General features: G+C 36.3%; 1 protein-coding gene across 14 annotated transcripts in view; it reads right to left on the bottom strand.

Annotated features, from left to right (window-relative positions):
- Positions 1–17,334, bottom strand: part of PEAK1 (pseudopodium enriched atypical kinase 1) — a 331,862-nt gene that overhangs the window by 153,176 nt on the left and 161,352 nt on the right. For 7 of the 14 annotated variants that reach the window (XM_004468162.3, XM_004468163.3, XM_058294571.1 and 4 more), the window contains one exon: positions 16,088–16,245. The exons of the other annotated variants lie outside the window; for them this stretch is intronic. The gene's annotated coding sequence lies outside the window, so the exon portion shown is untranslated. The remainder of the gene's footprint in view (positions 1–16,087; positions 16,246–17,334) is intronic. 14 annotated transcript variants of the gene reach the window in all.

Here is a 17,334-nt window from a genome sequence, read left to right as displayed (position 1 = left end):
CATTGTCGTTCTCTTCTGCACCCAGAGTTTAATGGGTTAGCTGGGAAACCTACTGAGGCAGAGTGTAGGTAATAGCTGCTCCTCCTCTGGCCTCCCCTGGTACTGCTATGACAGGACTATGCCCTCAGGGGAGCTTCCTAAATTCCCTGAAGGAATCCATTACAGGGCTCTGTGAATGGTATATTGCCTAATAATATAGTGGAATGAATCAATAAAGGCACAGACATTTCCTATAATAGATAGAGCTCCTCTGTCAAAACACTAAACAATCTCCCAATAACTCTCTCTACTATTTTGACATGCTGGAGAGGAAGTGGAGAAAAGGGAACACTCCTTCGCTATTGGTGGAATTGTAAAATGGTACAACCTCTGTGGAGACAGTTTAGCAGTTCCTCAGGAAGCTAAATATAGAACTGTCATATGATCCAGCAATTCCTCTACTAGGAATATATCCAAAAGAACGGAAAACTGTGACACAAACAGAAATTTGCACACTGCTGTTCATAGAGGCATTATTCATAATTGTCAAAAGATGGAAACAACCCAAGTGTCCATCAACAGTTGAAAGGATAAACAAAGTGTGGTATATACATATAATAAAATACTATGCTGCTCTAAGAAATGAAATTGGGACACATACGATAACATGGATGAACCTTTAAGACATTATGCTGAGTGAAATAAGCCAGACCCAAAAGGACAGATATTGTATGGCCTCACTGATATGAACTAAACACGATGAATAAACACACAGGGTTAAAACCTAGAGTACAGATTACCAGGAGATAGGATGAGGGCTGAGAATGGGGTATTGATGCTTAATGTATGTAGAAGTTTTAATTACCTTGAATGTAAAAGTGTGGAAATGATAGAGCGGATGGTAACAAATTTTAGTGAGTATAACTAATATAGATGGTTTATAAATAGGACTATTGCTGAAAGGGGTAATTGAGGGACGTAAATGCCAACTGAAAGAAAGCTAGATAATCTAGGGACTGAATAACACAGTGAACCCAGAGGTAGATGAGGATTGTGGTTAACAGTACAAATACAAGAATGTTCTATGAACTAGACCAAATAAACATCAGTATTACAAGGTTGTAAGAACATGGAAATGCATGGTAAAAATACAATTAATATAACTTATGGACTATAGTTAACAGCAATATTGCAATACTCTTGCATCAATGCAAAGGAGGTACTATGTTACTAATAGGGGAGTACAGAAAAAATATACCAATGTACACTATAGATGACAGTTAGTGGTAATAGTCTGATGGTGTTCTCTCATAATCTGTACCAAATGTACCACAACAGTGTAATGTGCTGGTGGAGTGGTGTTGTATGGGAATTCTGCATATTGTGCATGACTGTTTTGTAAGTTCACAACTTCTATAATAAAAAAATATATATAATAATAAAAATCAATTGACCTTATTGTATAGGTCTATTTCTAGATAATTTATTCAGGTGGATGGATTTATGTGCCTATTATTTTAACAATATCACCCTAATTACTGTCATTTTATATTAAGTCTTGATACCAGATAGCCTAAATCTTCCCACTTTGTTCCTATGCAAAATTTAGTTTTTCTAGTTCTTTTTGCCTTTCCAAATAATTTCAGAATTAACTTGTTGACTGCTACCCAAAGGGGGAAAAATTCCTGCTGGGAATTCAGTCTACAAAACAATCTTATGGGAAATGATATTTTAATAAAAACTAAGAGCAAGTTGAGCATGGTAGCTCTATTTATTGAGATCTTCTTTGATTTCTTTCATCAGTGCTTTGTAAGTTTTTAGCATACACATCTTGCATACATAATGTTAAGTTTGTATCTAAATATTTAAACTTTTATGGTGATATTATAAATGGTACTTGGTTAACTTTTTTAAAATATAATTTTTATTTTTAAAATACATAAATTACACAAAATGTTATAATAAGGAGATTTCCATTTGCCCCACTCACCCCACCCCCCACTTTTTCCACATCAACAACTTCTTTCATTAGTGTGGTATATTCATTGCATTTGATGAATACATTTTGGAGCACTGCTACACAAGCATGGAATAGTTTATTATTTACACTCTCTCCCAGTCCATTAAGTGTGTTATAGCAGGATATACAATGTCCTATATCTGTCCCTGCAATATCATTCAGGACAACTCCAAGTCCCAAAAACGGCCCCATATTACACATTTTTTCCCTCTCCCTGTCTTCAGCCACTGTCTCCACATAAATGATATAATTTCTTCCATTGGTAGAGTCACAATAATTCTATAGTAGAATACCAGTAAGTCCACTCTAGCCCATATTTTATTCCCCCAATCCTGAGGACTCTGGGATGGTGACGCCCACTCCCACTCTTAATTGAGAAGGGGCTTTGATCCCACATGGCTGATGGATGGAACTCTTCTGCTTGCAGTTGTAGACTCTCTCAGTTCCTTGGTCTGGTAGTTGTCTATCCTCATATCCTTGTAAGCAGACCTGGGTAAGTCCAACAAACTGGAAAGTAGGTGTTGGAACTCTGCTGAGGCTCAGGGCCCAGCTGACACATGGACAGCCCAGAGATCCAAGTCTCCTAGACATACACCAACCCCAGCACCATTAACAAGTTCAATAAAAGGGACAGAAGAGGCCATGTGTAGAGAAGTCACATCTGAGTCCAACTCCATCACACTCGGGAACACAAATTCCAAAGGTACTTTGGTGAATTTCAATTTCCAGTTGTTCATTGTTAATATACGGATATAGGACTGACTTTCATATAATGGTATTGTATCCTGAGATCTTGCTAAACAAACTTATTAGTTCTGGCTTTATTTTATTTTTTTTCTTTGTAGATTCTTTTGCGATTTTCTACATAGAAAAATTATTTCATTTGCAAATACCAAGGGCTTTATTTCTTTTCAATCTGCATTGCTTTTTTTTTTTTTTAATGTATTCCCCTCCCCTTGTGGCTTGCTTGTTGTTTTTCCTCTCTGTGTCCATTTGCTGCATGCCCTTCTGTGTTTTACTTGTCTCCCTTTTTGTTGCGTCACCTTGCTGAGTCGGCTCTCCGCGGCACTTGTGGGCCAGCGGCTCTCCGTGTGAGGGTGAGCCTGCCTTCACAAGGAGGGGCATCCCATATGGTAGACGGGAGCCCAACTGATTGAGCCACAACCACTTCCCTCTGCATTTCTTTTAATTGAGTGAGAGTGGTAAGAGGAAATATCCTCGCCTTGTTCCCAGTCTTGAGAAGTATTCAATTTTTCACCATTAAGTGTGATGCTGGCTGGCTGTAGGATTTTAAAATTTTCCCTTACCAAATTGAGGAAATTTTCTTCTAGCCCTAGTTTGCCTAAAGATTTTATCATGAATTGATGCAGAATTTTGTCAAAGGCTCTTGAGATGATATGGGTTTTTTCCCCCTTCGTTTGTTGATATGATGAATTGCATGGATATACTTTCAAATATTAAAACAACCTTGCATTCTGGGAATAAACTCTATTTTGACACAATGGTTTTAAATGGCTAATATTTTGTTGAGTTTTGTGCGCATGTTTGTAGTTCTTTCTTGTAATGTCTGCAGCTTGTTTTGATAACATAACGAGTTCATAAAATGAGCTGGGAAGTGTTCCCTTGTCTTCTGTTTCCTGGCAGAGTTTGTAAAGAACTTATACTATTTCTTCCTTAAATGTTGAGTAGGATTTGCCAGTAATGATACCTGGGCATTTGGTGGAAGGTTTTAAACTCCAGATTAAATAACTCTAGTACATATAGGACTATTCTGGCTATTTTTCTTGAATGGGCTCTGGTAGTTTGGGTCTTTTAAGAATTTTTTCCATTTCATTTAATTTGTCATTGTCAAACTTATGGGCACAAAGCTTTGTTCATATTATTCCATTATTATCCTTTTAATATCTGTGTGATCTGCACTGACGGTTCTGTCTTTCTAACTACATTGGCAATTTATGTTTGCTCTCTGTTGCTCTGAACAGTTTGACTAAATAAAGAGTGATCAATTTTATCCATTTTCTCAAAGAACCAGCTTTTGGTTTCACTTGTCTATTATTTTTCTGTATTCTATTTCAATGATTGTTATCTTAATTAATTCCCTTCTGTTTATTTTGGGTTTAATTTGCTCATTGTTTCCTATTTTCTTAAATTGGAAGCTTAGATTATTGATCATTTCTTCTAATCACACATTTAGAGTCAGAAATTTCCCTCTAATGCACACTGCTTTTAGTAGCAACCAACAAATTTTGATATGTTGTATTTTCATTTCTACTCAATTAAAAATTCTTTATAATATCCTTTCTGACGTCCTTCTTGATACAAACGTTATGTAGAAGTGGTTTGCTTGTTTTCCAGATATTTTCTGTTACTGATTTCTAGTTTTATTTCATTGTGGTCAGAGAACATGCTTTTTTATTTCAATACTTTACATTTGTTCATTTTTTTCCCCTATGGTCTATCTTAGTGAATGTTCCATGTGCACTTGAAAAGAATGTACATTGTACTGTTGCATTGGAGTGTTTCATAAATATCAATTAAGTCATGTTGGCTGAGGAACTTTTTAGAATATAATTCACTCATAAACAATAGCTACTTTTATATTAGATTGTGTGGTGTTTTTAAAATAAATTTAATTTAAGAGTTCATTTTAAACCAGTCTTAGAACATGTAACACTGTACTGGTATATAATGTTTACTATAATTTGTACAATGTATAATTGGAACCTGTTTTTCCCCTTGGGTAATAACATTTTTTAAAAAATGTATTGAGATGAAATTCATGTAACTTAAAATTAACCATTTTAAAGAGAACAATCAGTAGCATTTAGTACATTTACAATGTTGTACAACCACTACATCTAGCCAAAATATTTCCATCATTCCTAAATAAAATCCTGTGCCTATTAAGCAATCATTCTATTCACTCCTCCTCCCCGTGCCTGGCAACCACCAATCTGCTTTCTGTCTCAGGATTTACCTATTCTTAGTATTATGTATAAGTGAAATTACACAATATGTGACCTCTTGTACCTGGCTTCTTTCACTTGGCATAATGTTTTCAAGGTTCATCTATGTCATAGCATGTGTCAGTACTTTCCTTTTTATGACTGAAAAATATTCCACTGTAAGTTTATATCTTGCTTATCCATTCATCAGTTGATGGACATTTGGATTGTTTTCACATTTTGTTTACTGTGAATAATGCTGCTGTGAACACTGTGTAAGATACAGGTCTGAGCCTGTACATTAAATTCATTTGAATATATACCTAGGAATGAAATTGCCAGGTCATCTGGTAATTCTATGTTTAACTTTTGGAGGAAGTGCCAAACTGTTTCAACAGTGGGCGCACCATTTTATATTGCTACCAACAATTAGAAGGGTTCCAATTTCTCCACATCCTCTCCAACACTTATTTTTAGTTTTTATGATTATAGCCATCCTAGTGGTGCGAAGTGGTATCTCACTGTTGTTGGCATCTTTCTTTGACTTGAACATCTGACGAGCTTAGGAGGGTGTGCATGTGAGTCCCAGAGTCCTGGTGCTTTTCCAACTTGACCAATGGGCAGTGGGGTGAAGGAGAAATACTAGGGAAGAAATCTATCTGGAAATAAGCATTTCCCCCTTTTGCATCTAAACAAAGCATATGTACCTTGTTACTCTTTAAAGATTCTTCACAGGAAACATGCATGAAACATAACATGCTTTAGCACCAGGTATACGATGGCCTATGATATATTATCTCAGTATGCTATTATACTAGAATGTCTTTTGTGTTTTCCTTTCTTTTTTTTTTAAAGATTTATTTTATTTATTTATTTCTCCTTCCCCCCTATTGTCTATTCTCTGTGTCCATTCACTTTGTGTTTTTCTGCATCTGCTTGCATTGTCAGGTGGCGCTGGGAAACTGCGTCTCTTTTTTGTTGTGTCATATTGCTGCACCAGCTCTGTGTGTGCGTGGCGCCACTATTGGGTGGGCTGCGCTTTTTTCACGCAGGGCAGCTTTCCTTGTGGGGCGCACTCCTTGCATGTGGGGCACACCTACGCGGGATGCCCCTGCGTGGCATAGCACTCCTTGTGCTTGGCAGCACTGCACGTGGGCTGGCTTGACACATGGGTCAGGACCCTCCATATGTAGGTGGATGCTCTATCAGTTGAGCCACGTCTGCTTCCCATTCCTTCCTTTCTATATGCCAAACAAATAAAAGGAAACAAAAGATGGGCTTGACTCTAAGAAGAATGAGTTTCTTAAGGATCAACAGTTTCCTTTCATTTTTATAGCTTGGCATTTTTAGATAGCTTTCTCATGACCATGTGCTAGAACTGTTGATCTTCAAAAGGCACAAGCCACAATGATAATGCTAATTTTTCTTTGATTATTCTATTGCTATAATGTGGGGATGATTACTTCTGAATTAAAGTACCAATGGGGTAGGAAAAAAAGCCGTTGTCTGTTACAAGCACTTTGCAGATTCCCAGTCTTTCACAGTTACAAGAAAGTGGTGGGTGAATTTCCCTTCTAGTAACAGACACAAGGGTTGCTCTGTATGTATGTTCATCAATCACCTCGTATTGTTTAGTGATATTCCAGCTGATAGTCATTAACTTAAAACACTGACTGCTAAATACAGTGGGCATAATGAATCAAAAGGTAAAAATGTGTTCTCAACACCCATAATAATCTCCTTCACAACTGCTGCAGATCCCTTTTTCTCCCCTACCTGCATCCCTCACCCCAGGGCCATGCCCTTGGTGAAGTGATCTCTAAACTCTTCTCTAAGTCCAGATAAACATCCTCTTCCTGGGTCATCTCATGATGGTGTTTTCAAAAGCTAACTGTTCCCACACAGCATGATTGGCTTCTTACTACATAGCAATATTGTCTTTCTGGCTCTGCATATGTGCAAGGATCATTTCTATCACATGATACATTCACTTCTTGGTCATTTACTCTACCAGGGACTATTTCTTTTGCAATTATCTCAGTAATAAAGAATTTTAAAAGTTAAATGTTAGAGCAGATGTAAACCCACAGATATAATTGTTTTCCAACAAAAGTCTTAAATATACTTGAACCTACAGAATGATGGAACTGCATACTTCCAAAACACAATGCACATTTAACAAAAAGACAGTGGTACTTTAGGTAACAAGAACATAAATACAAGAGAAAAAAGCTACAACACAACAGCAAATTTCCACTACTGACTAGAGCACATCATTTACTCTTCTATGCTATATTTTATTTTGAGCTCATATGATAAAAAACTTCACTATCACACAACACTGAAAGATGCAAAATGTACACACAGTACAATACCATTTAAACTATATAATGTTTATGAGTTTACACATAAGAATATACATTCATCAAATTCAGCATTTTCTCTGGAGAAGAAAAGGTGGGAATGACATTGGAAAGTAAGAACAATAGAATTAAAGTGTTCCTAAATAATTTTATTTCTTTTTAGCAAAAATGACAAATGCAAGCATTCAATTAATTATCTGTAGTGAGATCATAGGGTTTTTCCCCCAAAAAACTTTCGGAAAATTTTCATAATAAAAAATTTTGAAGCAAAATAAAAATAAACCCTGATTACATTTTAGTTTGGAAGTAAAGCAGATTTATTACAAAGGAAAGATGAGTTAGAACCGTCTCTCTTAGAGTACTTACAGTAATAGTTGTCCAAAGTATATTTGAGTTACAGTTCAAAAGAATAGTTGAAGTGATACTGTAATTGCTGTGTGATTTGGGGCAAGCAGACTTGCCTCCAAGAGCTTCTGTTTCCTCTTATGTAAATCAATGGTAGTTAATCCCTTCAACTTTAGAAGTCTGTAACTTTTTTCTATAGGAGGTACATATATCTTTGTATGTTATTCCCTTTGCCTAAAATTCTTTTCCTCTAACTTGCTCCCTAGCCATAAACTATGTATCCAGTAGCACTCAGTTCAAAGACAGCTCTTTGGAAAACCTCTGTCAGCTTTTCCCAAGCATGGAAAAGCACTGTCATAGCCCTTTGCTCATTCTTCCTTTAAGCATTCATTAAGCACTGCTATACCTGTCTATTTATATATTTGCCTGCCCTCCTAGATAGGAAGCCACTGAGGACAGGAAATGTGTACTGTATACTTCTTTGTATTCCCTGCACCTTGCATAGTGCTGTGCCTGAAAGATAATGTGTACAGAAAGATAAAATGTATACAAATCACTTACACCTACGTTAGTACAAAGTTAAATTTTTTTCAGCTACTACAAATATTTTTCCCCAAGTACATGTCTGACAAATGAAAGAATGAGTTGATATGTAAAGATGGCATGAAATTCATTCCATTAGTTAGACTGGCTGAATGCCCTGAATTTTATTGCCTTGGTTTAGAAAGCAAGGAGGCAGTAACTTTTATTTTATCCTCATATAACAAAAAGCATTTTATAGGGTGATATGAAACACTCTTATTTACTATTTTACTTATGTAAATTTTCAGAAAATTAAAATACACCCAACATTGAACTGAAAAACTGTTGGCAATAAATAAAACATTTTTATCATATGAATTTGGCTATTATTCAATTGGCTGCAACAGTTCATTCAATACCTGTTCTCAAATGGGGGCTGGCTATAGTTCCTATGGTGGAGCAGGGGTAAGGGAAATGTGTAGGGGAAGGAGAAGCCTGGTGGAAAAAATAACAAGCAATCCCTGCTAGAAACCCTGGAAGCAGGAAGTGGGTCTCAGCATTTCCAGTAGTCTGTTGGCCCAATCTCTCCAGATCTAGGCCATGAAATAGTGCTAACTAATGTAATATTCCTGGAATCACTAGCACTTCCCTGGGAGTCTGCCAGCTATCCAGAGGACCTAGAAATACTTGACACTATTTAACCTTAAAGCATACAACTGCCAGCAGCTGGGATGGAGAGCATTTGGAAACTCAGCTGTATCCTCAGAATGCCTAACCCTATACCTGTATAGCTCATTCGAGTCATTCTGTTAACCCATAAATGATATGACCACACATAAATGATATGACCCTGCACTTTACAGGATTGAATTTTTGGACCACACTTAGTATGACTTTTTAAATAAATACTTTTTATGTGAAATAATTAGAGAATCACATGAAGCTGCAAAGTTAGTATAGAGAGGTCACATATTTTCTTTTAAAAGTTTGTACCAATGGTGACATCTTACATAAATATCAAAGCCAGGAAATCAATGCTCTTAAGATCCATCCAAGTTGTAGCATGTGTCAATAGTTTGTTCCTATTGCTGAGTAGTGTTACACGGTATATATGTACCACAATTTAACCATTTGCCTACTGTCTGATATTCTGGTTATGCCCAGTTTTGAACTATTACAAATAATATTTTTCAGAGTGGCTGTATCATTTTACATCCCTACCAGCAATGTATGAAAGATCCAGTTTCTCTGTATCCTCCCTAGCATCTGCTATTGTTATATTTTTTAATTTAGCTGTTCTAATAAGTATGCAGTGGTAACACATGTGGTCTTAACTTGCATCTCCATAATGGTGAGTGATGTTGAACAACTTTTCATGAGCTTATTTGCCATGTGCATATCCTCTTTGGTGAAATGTCTCTTCATATCTTTTGTCCATTTCTAAATGGGATTTTTTTTAGTGCTGAGTTTTGTGAGTTTTTTATAGATTTTATACAATGCTCCTTTGTCAGATATGTGGTTTATGAATATTTTCACCCAGTCTAAAGCTTGTCTTCTCATCTTCTTAACAGGGTCTTTCACAAAACCCAAGTTTTTAATTTTGTAATGTAGATGGACTCTAAATTACAACTTCTTTTAATGGATATGGTAGTTTGCAGCTTTTATGGACCCCAGAAAAGATCACATCCTCAGAGCTAGTCCATTCTTATGGGTATGAAAATCTCTTGCAGGTGGAATCTTTTGATTATATTACTTCAGTAGGGCATGACCAAGGGCGGGTGTTAACCCTTACTGGAGTCCTTTATAAATGGGATGAATGAGGAGAGACACACAAAGAGAAACCCCAGAAGCTGAGAGAGAAATCAATGGAACCCTGGAGAAAGAAAGCCACAGGGACAGAGAGAAGGCTGGAAGAAGCAAGAAGCTGAAAGCAAGGAGACCTGGAGGAGAAGGGAAAGACAATAGAGCCACCATCATGTCTTGACCTGTGACAGGAGTCCAGGATTGCTGGCAGCCAGTGTTCAGGGAGACAACTTAACCTAATGCCTTGATTTGGACATTTTTCTCAGCCTTGAAACTATAAGCTTATAAATTAGTTAGTAAATCCCCACTGTAAATGCCAACCCATTTCTGGTACATTGCTTTTGGCAGCTTTTAGCAAACAAAAACAATGGATCAAGTTTGGTGTCATATTTAAGACTCTTCACCAAGCCCTAGGTCCCCAAGGTTTTCTCATAAAAAGGATTTCTTCTAAAAGTTGTGTAGTTTTACATTGTACATTTAAACCTATGACCTGTTTTGATTTTTATATGAAGTATGAGACTTAGATTAAGGTTCTTTTTGATTGCCTATGGATATCCAGTTGCTCCAGCACCATTTGTTGAAAAGACAATATCCATGGTCCATTGAATTGTCTTTGCACTTTTGTAAAACATCAATTGGCCAAATTTGTGTGGGGCTATTTCTGGATTATCTATCCTGTTCCATTAGGTCTCTATCTCTCCACCAACAATACAGTCTTGATTACTATGGCTTGAAATTGGGTAGAGTGATTCCTTCTATTTTATTCTTCTCTTTTAAAATTGTTTCAGCTATTCTAGTTTCTTTGGCTTTCCATTTAAATTTTAGAATAATCTTGTTCTATATCTATAAAAAATCTTGCTAGGATTTTAGAAATTAAGTTAAACCTACATTATTTTTTGAGAGAAATGATATCTTTACTATGTTGCATCATTATGACAGGGTTTTAAAACACATTCACTTCTATAATAGAAGAAAATGTACCTACTTCAAAGAATGTGCATATATTAAGCAGAAAATTTGTCACTAAAATAAATTGGTTTCATAATTCAATTACTGTTTTAGCTTTTATAACAGGATTGCTTTCCAAGATTGAAAAGCAATGAAGATTTTTATAGGGATAAAAAGAGAAAGGCAAATAAGACTTCAAGAGAGGACAACTAAATAAAGAAGTCAGTTTCAGACATTTTTTTCCCCATCCCTACCTGCCTTTTTCCCCATCCTTCTCTGTCCCTGAGCTTCTACCTCAAATGAAATGTGGGGTCTACTAGCATAACCTTCAAGTACCTTAACCTTCATTTAGAAGTAGATCAAATTACCTTTTAAAGTAGCCAAAGTAATTTAAAGTTTCATGAATATATATTTTCTATTATATAATGGCTAACACTTTAAGAACATAAAACAATCATAAAAATTGATGCTGCAAAAGAACAGAAAAAACAATCTGTACCTTACCTTAAGGGAGCGTAATTTTACAGAACTGAAATGAGAATTTTGCTAATAATAATGAATGATTCCTTATTTGCCATTAGGTAAAGAAGCAGCAATTTCAACAAGTTGTATTTAAGTCTTTTGTAAAGATAAATAAGCTCCTGGTTAAGAGCTCAGGCTGTGGAATCTGAGGTACCTGGCTCTATCTCTAACTAGCAACCTGATGTTGGGTAATTTACTTAACCTGAGAATTGGTGTCTTCATTTGTAAAAGGGAAATATTTAATAATAGGACCTACCTCAAATAATTATGAGGGGAAGCGGACTTGGCCCAATGGATAGGGCATCTGCCTACATGGGAGGTCCGCGGTTCAAACCCCAGACCTCCTTGATCCATGTGGAGCTGGCTTATGCATGCAAGGAGTGCCCTGCCACGCAGAGGTGTCCTCCACATGGGGGAGCCCCACACGCAAGGAGTGCGCCCCGTGGGGAGAGCTGCCCAGCATGAAGGAGAGTGCAGCCTGCCCAGGAATATCGCCCGCACACATGGAGAGCTGACACAGCAAGACTACGCAACAAAAAGAAACACAGATTCCTAGTGCCACTTTTAAGAATAGAAGCTGTCACAGAAGAACACAAAGCAAATCGACACAGAGAACAGACAACTGGGGGGGGGAGAGGAGAGAAAATAAACAAACAAACAAACAAATAAATAAATAAATTAGAGGGGGAAGTGCTGGAGAAATCAGCACTATTTAAAAATATATATATTTAAAAAATAGTTATAAGGCTTAAAATAACACATATTAAAGCTAAGCTCATTGAGATGAGAAAGATTATGTTGTATACATGTTTCCACAAATTTAAAAGCATAGCAACCAAGGAGACTATGACAACTAAAATGCAACACATGATCCTGGAATTAATCTAATGGTTCAAAAGGACATTACTGGGACAGAGGCAAAAATTGCAATATAGACTGTAAGTTTTACATCAATGTTACATTTCTTGACCTTGATAACTGTTCTTAAGGTGGTTACATAAGTGAATAATACTGTTTGTAGGAAATGTACATGGAAGTATTAAGTGTTCAAGGAACATTATATGTACAACCTACTGTTAAATGTTTAGGACACATATATAGATAGACGGATAGACAGAATGATATGGCAAGTGTGGCAATATGTTAAAACTGGTATATTTGGGTATCTGGGATGTGGAGTATGTTAGAGTTCTCTGTACAGGTTTTATTTTTATTTCTGCAACTGCCCTGTAAGTTTTAAATTATTTCAAAATAAAAAGTTAAAGGGGAAAAAAAGCTAAACCCAGATATTGGGATATGGTAAATACTCAAATGTTAATTATTATTTTTCATTCATTTTAATTTGGGCAAGCTACACATAGGCTTCCCTCCATAAAGACAGGTTGCTAAATAAAAGTGTTATAGAGGATGCTCTACAGGTCTAAAAACTTTTATGAGTTTAAGATTCTACACAGGTATCAGACTGTTCAAAGTAGTCTTGCTGTCCTCAAGAATATATTCTTTCACCCTCAAGAATCATAATTTTCATGGGCAGCAGACTTGGCCCAGCAGTTAGGGCGTCCGTCTACCACACGGGAGGTCCGCAGTTCAAACCCCAGGCCTCCTTGAATCGTGTGGAGCTGGCCCATGCGTAGTGCTGATGCGCACAAGAAGTGTGTGCCATGCAGGGGTGCCCCTGTGCAGGGGAGCCCCACGCGCAAGGAGTATACCCCGTAAGGAGAGACGCCCAGTGCAAAAGGAAGTACAGCCTGCCCGAGAATGGTGCCGCACACATGGAGAGCTGACACAACAAGATAACGCAACAAAAAGAAACACAGATTCCCGTGCCGCTGACAACAACAGAAGCGGACAAAGAAGATGCAGCAAATAGACACAGAAAACAGACAACAGGGGTGGGGGTGGGGGTGGGGGTAGGCTGGGGGGGAATAAATAAGTAAATCTTTAAAAAAAAATCACAATTTTCAGCTAGTGAAATGAGCAGAGCTAAAACAGAGTGTTTGACTCAATGTTAACATTACAGCGCTAGAATGTCATCCTTTTAAATTTTAACCTTTTCAAAGTGCCCATAATAGCTTAAATACAAAAATTTCTGTCAGAAAGGAACTGCACAATTAGAAATCAAATTCCAACCCTTCTTCAAAGGTCCTAGTAGATTTGGGATTTTGGAGGCACTCAACCAGGATGGGACCAAAACATTTTAAATAAGTAAATGCAGATGATTTCTCTAATTCATCATAACTTACGGATATGAGTTACAGGACTTTTGGACTGGGCCAGGTGGGAAAATCAATAAAGTTATTTTGTAGAGAAGCTGAATTCTAATCTACTCTGTTCCTTCATCTTTTAAAACCCTGAAAACAAATCTGGTAATGAAAAAGGTTGAAACTAGAGATTAAAAAAATACTATGATATTATCTATAGATTTCAATGGAATTAGGAGTCTAATAAGCAATGTAAAAAGAATCAGTAAAATTTTTGCTAATGTTGTTCGGTTTGGGTTCTGTAATGAAACTTTGGTTACATATGATTATAGAAGGAGATACAATTAAATGGGTAAGGAAAACTTAGATCATTAACAAACAAGACAGGGAAATTTGGTGGCTCTCAATTTATTATCTTACCTACATAAGTAAACACATTTAATTTCTGCTGCTTAAAAAGATGCTTTCTACCCCAGGTATTGGTTCTTTTGAGGGATAAAGAGACCCACGGGTTCTATGGTCATGGCAGAAGGGGTTCACTGCCATGACAGATAGCCCTTCTTTGGAGCTGGTGTTTCTGCGTGATGGAATTGGACTCAGAGGGGATCTCTTTTCACAAGACTTGCATGCTACTTTATTGGAATTGTAGTCGGTGCTGGGTTTAAGATATATGTAGGGGATTCGAATCTCTGGACTGATAATATGACACCCAGGCCCAGAGCCTCAACAGACTTCAGCTCCTACACTTTGATTTATTGGACTTACTCCACTCAGCTAACATGGAGTTGAAGAAGGTCAACCACCACAACATGGAGCCTAGAGTGTCTACAACTGGAAGCGGGAAGAGTGCATCCAGTACCCATATGGAATCTAAGCCCTCACTTGACATAGATGTGCAATGGACACAACCAATCCAATGTCCACAGAGAAAATGTGGAATGGGTGTGGGAATGGTAGCCATGGTGGCTGCTGGGTGTGGGGAACGGGAGGAAGAGATGAGATGTGGAGGCGTTTTCGGGACGTGGAGTTGTCCTGGATAGTGCTTCATGGACAATTACGGGACATTATAGATCCCCCCAGGGCCCACTGGATGGAACGTGAGAGATCTGGGCTATGATGTGGACCATTGACTATGGGGTGCAGTGATGCTCAGAGATGAACTTACCAGGTGCAATGGATGTGTCATGATGATGGGAGAGAGTGTTGCTGTAGGGGGAGTGGGGGCGGGGGCGGTGGGGTTGAATGGGACCTCATATTTTTCATAATGTAATTTAAAAAAATAATAAATAATTAAAAAAAAAAGATGCTTTCTTTTTTTCCTTTTTCTATTTTTTAATAGATGCTTTTTTTTTTAATGTTAAGGACTAAAAAGAATTTACTGGACATTTAAAAAGGGCTGAATGATGCTAGATATTTGACAGTGATAAGAAAGCAGAAAAGTTCAAATTATGCCATAAGTAAATGTTTCACCAATAATTGGAGAATTTTTTAAAAATTACGTTAACAAGGTGTTTACAGCAAAGCTAATGTTAGCACAGGGAAGAATAATCAGAATATTCCTTCTTTGATGTACTATTGATCCAGGGCTATACTTGACAACTTAAAATAATTTCTTTGCAACAGGTTTTATATTCCTTGGAATCATTAGAACCAGTATATGATACAGTATATGACTGATTTTTCACATCATGTGTATGTCACAGCAAGAACGTAGTTTTAGTCAGCTGTACCCATTCACTACCAACACATTAAGACTCAAGTAACAAATAGTTATCCCTCAAAATCAAATTAATATATTTCTAATGAACACAAAAAGTTCTTATTATTCACTAGGATGCTAAAAAAATTTCTAAATTATGATTTTTACAAAACATGCATTGGGATGTACATTTTATAACTTTCCATTCCAGCAAAATGATTTTTTAAAAGGGGCAAAGGAGAAAATAAAGATTACAAGAAAAAAAGGTGTTATATACAAGGGGATAAAAATCAAGGATGAAATATCAACTAAGAAACAGAAAATAACATGAAATAAAGTTCAGGAAAACAAACAAAGAAGAAAACAAAAAAACTTTGCACATGATAAGATACTGTGATTTATGTTGCCTGGGTTATTTCCATGAAAGGAAAACACGTTTGGTCAAAGATGGTCCCACAGACAAAATAGTATTTTGCCATATTCTTACTCAAACAGGTTTATCTGTTTCAGGTTAAAAAGTTTATAACTAGGGGAAAAAACAACAGTTCTCTTGACCAACATTAATTAGGTAGGGTCTAACATTAGTGACTAAAAAGGCTGACTAAGTAAGTATACATAAAACTATTAGATTTATGTATAGTTTGGCATTTGTAAGGTAAGCATTTAAATGTAAAAGTAATCCTTCTAAGTTATGTAAAGATCTTGCTGGAAAAGTAGCATTATAGGAAAATTCAGGTTACCGTTTAAATTTGAAGCACTTGATCCATTCTGGTGACAGGTGGTTTTAGCAGCTAGCACTTCACTTCTACAAAATTTGAAAGTGCTTTGGGTTCTGAGAATAATGTCTTTTCCTGCCTCTCACTCTTCAGCTTATTTTCTGCAGATTAGCAAATGTTAACTGCAAGAGAAATTAAAACGCTGCTAAATGGGAGAGTAAACTTATCAAATACATTTAATATTTTTCTTTGCTTTTGGATATCCCTAATCTCACCCTCATTCAACAGTTACACAAAGTCTACTTTATTTAAGAAGTGACTTCTTTACTAAGGTGGAAAGAGGGAAAGAACTTCACATACTCAAAACCTCCCCATGTCATATCTAAGAACCAAGCAACTTAAAAGAATAAAAATAGAACTGAAGCTATTTTAAAAGTCTCAGGGCCCAACTTTGGTTGAGCCTCTGTTTAATAAGAAAGTAGATATACCCAAATGTAAAAATTCCCTAGCTAATTTGCAGTTTTACTTTCGGATCAAATATAAAACATATTTATAATGTGATTTGAAAAATAACACCCAAAATTAAATAAATTCCATCTATATCTGACCCTTGGGTATCCTATTATACGTTTGTTCAAAACTGGCCATACTTTCAATTTGTTTAAATTATAAAACCAAAGAAAGGAAAATAATTGGAGAAGTCAAATATAAAGTGGAAGATAAATGTGATTCCTTTTAAGTAATTTCAGATTGTGCTTACATATTATTGCATGAAACTTTTCAATACTTTCTGAAACTATAGAAAAGCATTTTAAAAATGGAAGTTTTGTAAGTACATCATTAAACAATCTCAAACTCCAACACAACCAGATTATTCATAATGAAAACTTGCAATGTTTTTACAGTGCTTTGAACTACATTTCCATTACCTTATGGGAGTACACAACAATGTTAAGTGGTATGTAGAAGAAGTATTATCAAGAATATATAGACATCACCAATGTAGAAACGAAGAAATTGTGATGCCCAAGATCACATGTAAACTCAGTGGCATAATTAGTTGTCTTTCCATTTCAAAAAGAATCCTTAGAGAAGAAAGATGTAATTTGTGCCAATTTTATTTTGAAATTTGAAGATGAAAGAAATAAACATATAGGTATACCAATATCAGCACTTAGAAAAATACATAAAGAAATGAAGTGATTTCCTAAGACTAAGTTTTTGACTCATGGAAAAACTGAAATAAGAACTCATGTTTCCTAATGTAATAT

This window comes from Dasypus novemcinctus, chromosome 3, assembly GCF_030445035.2.
Source record: "Dasypus novemcinctus isolate mDasNov1 chromosome 3, mDasNov1.1.hap2, whole genome shotgun sequence".
Classification (NCBI taxonomy): domain Eukaryota; kingdom Metazoa; phylum Chordata; class Mammalia; order Cingulata; family Dasypodidae; genus Dasypus; species Dasypus novemcinctus.
This window is presented reverse-complemented; position numbering and strand designations above follow the sequence as displayed.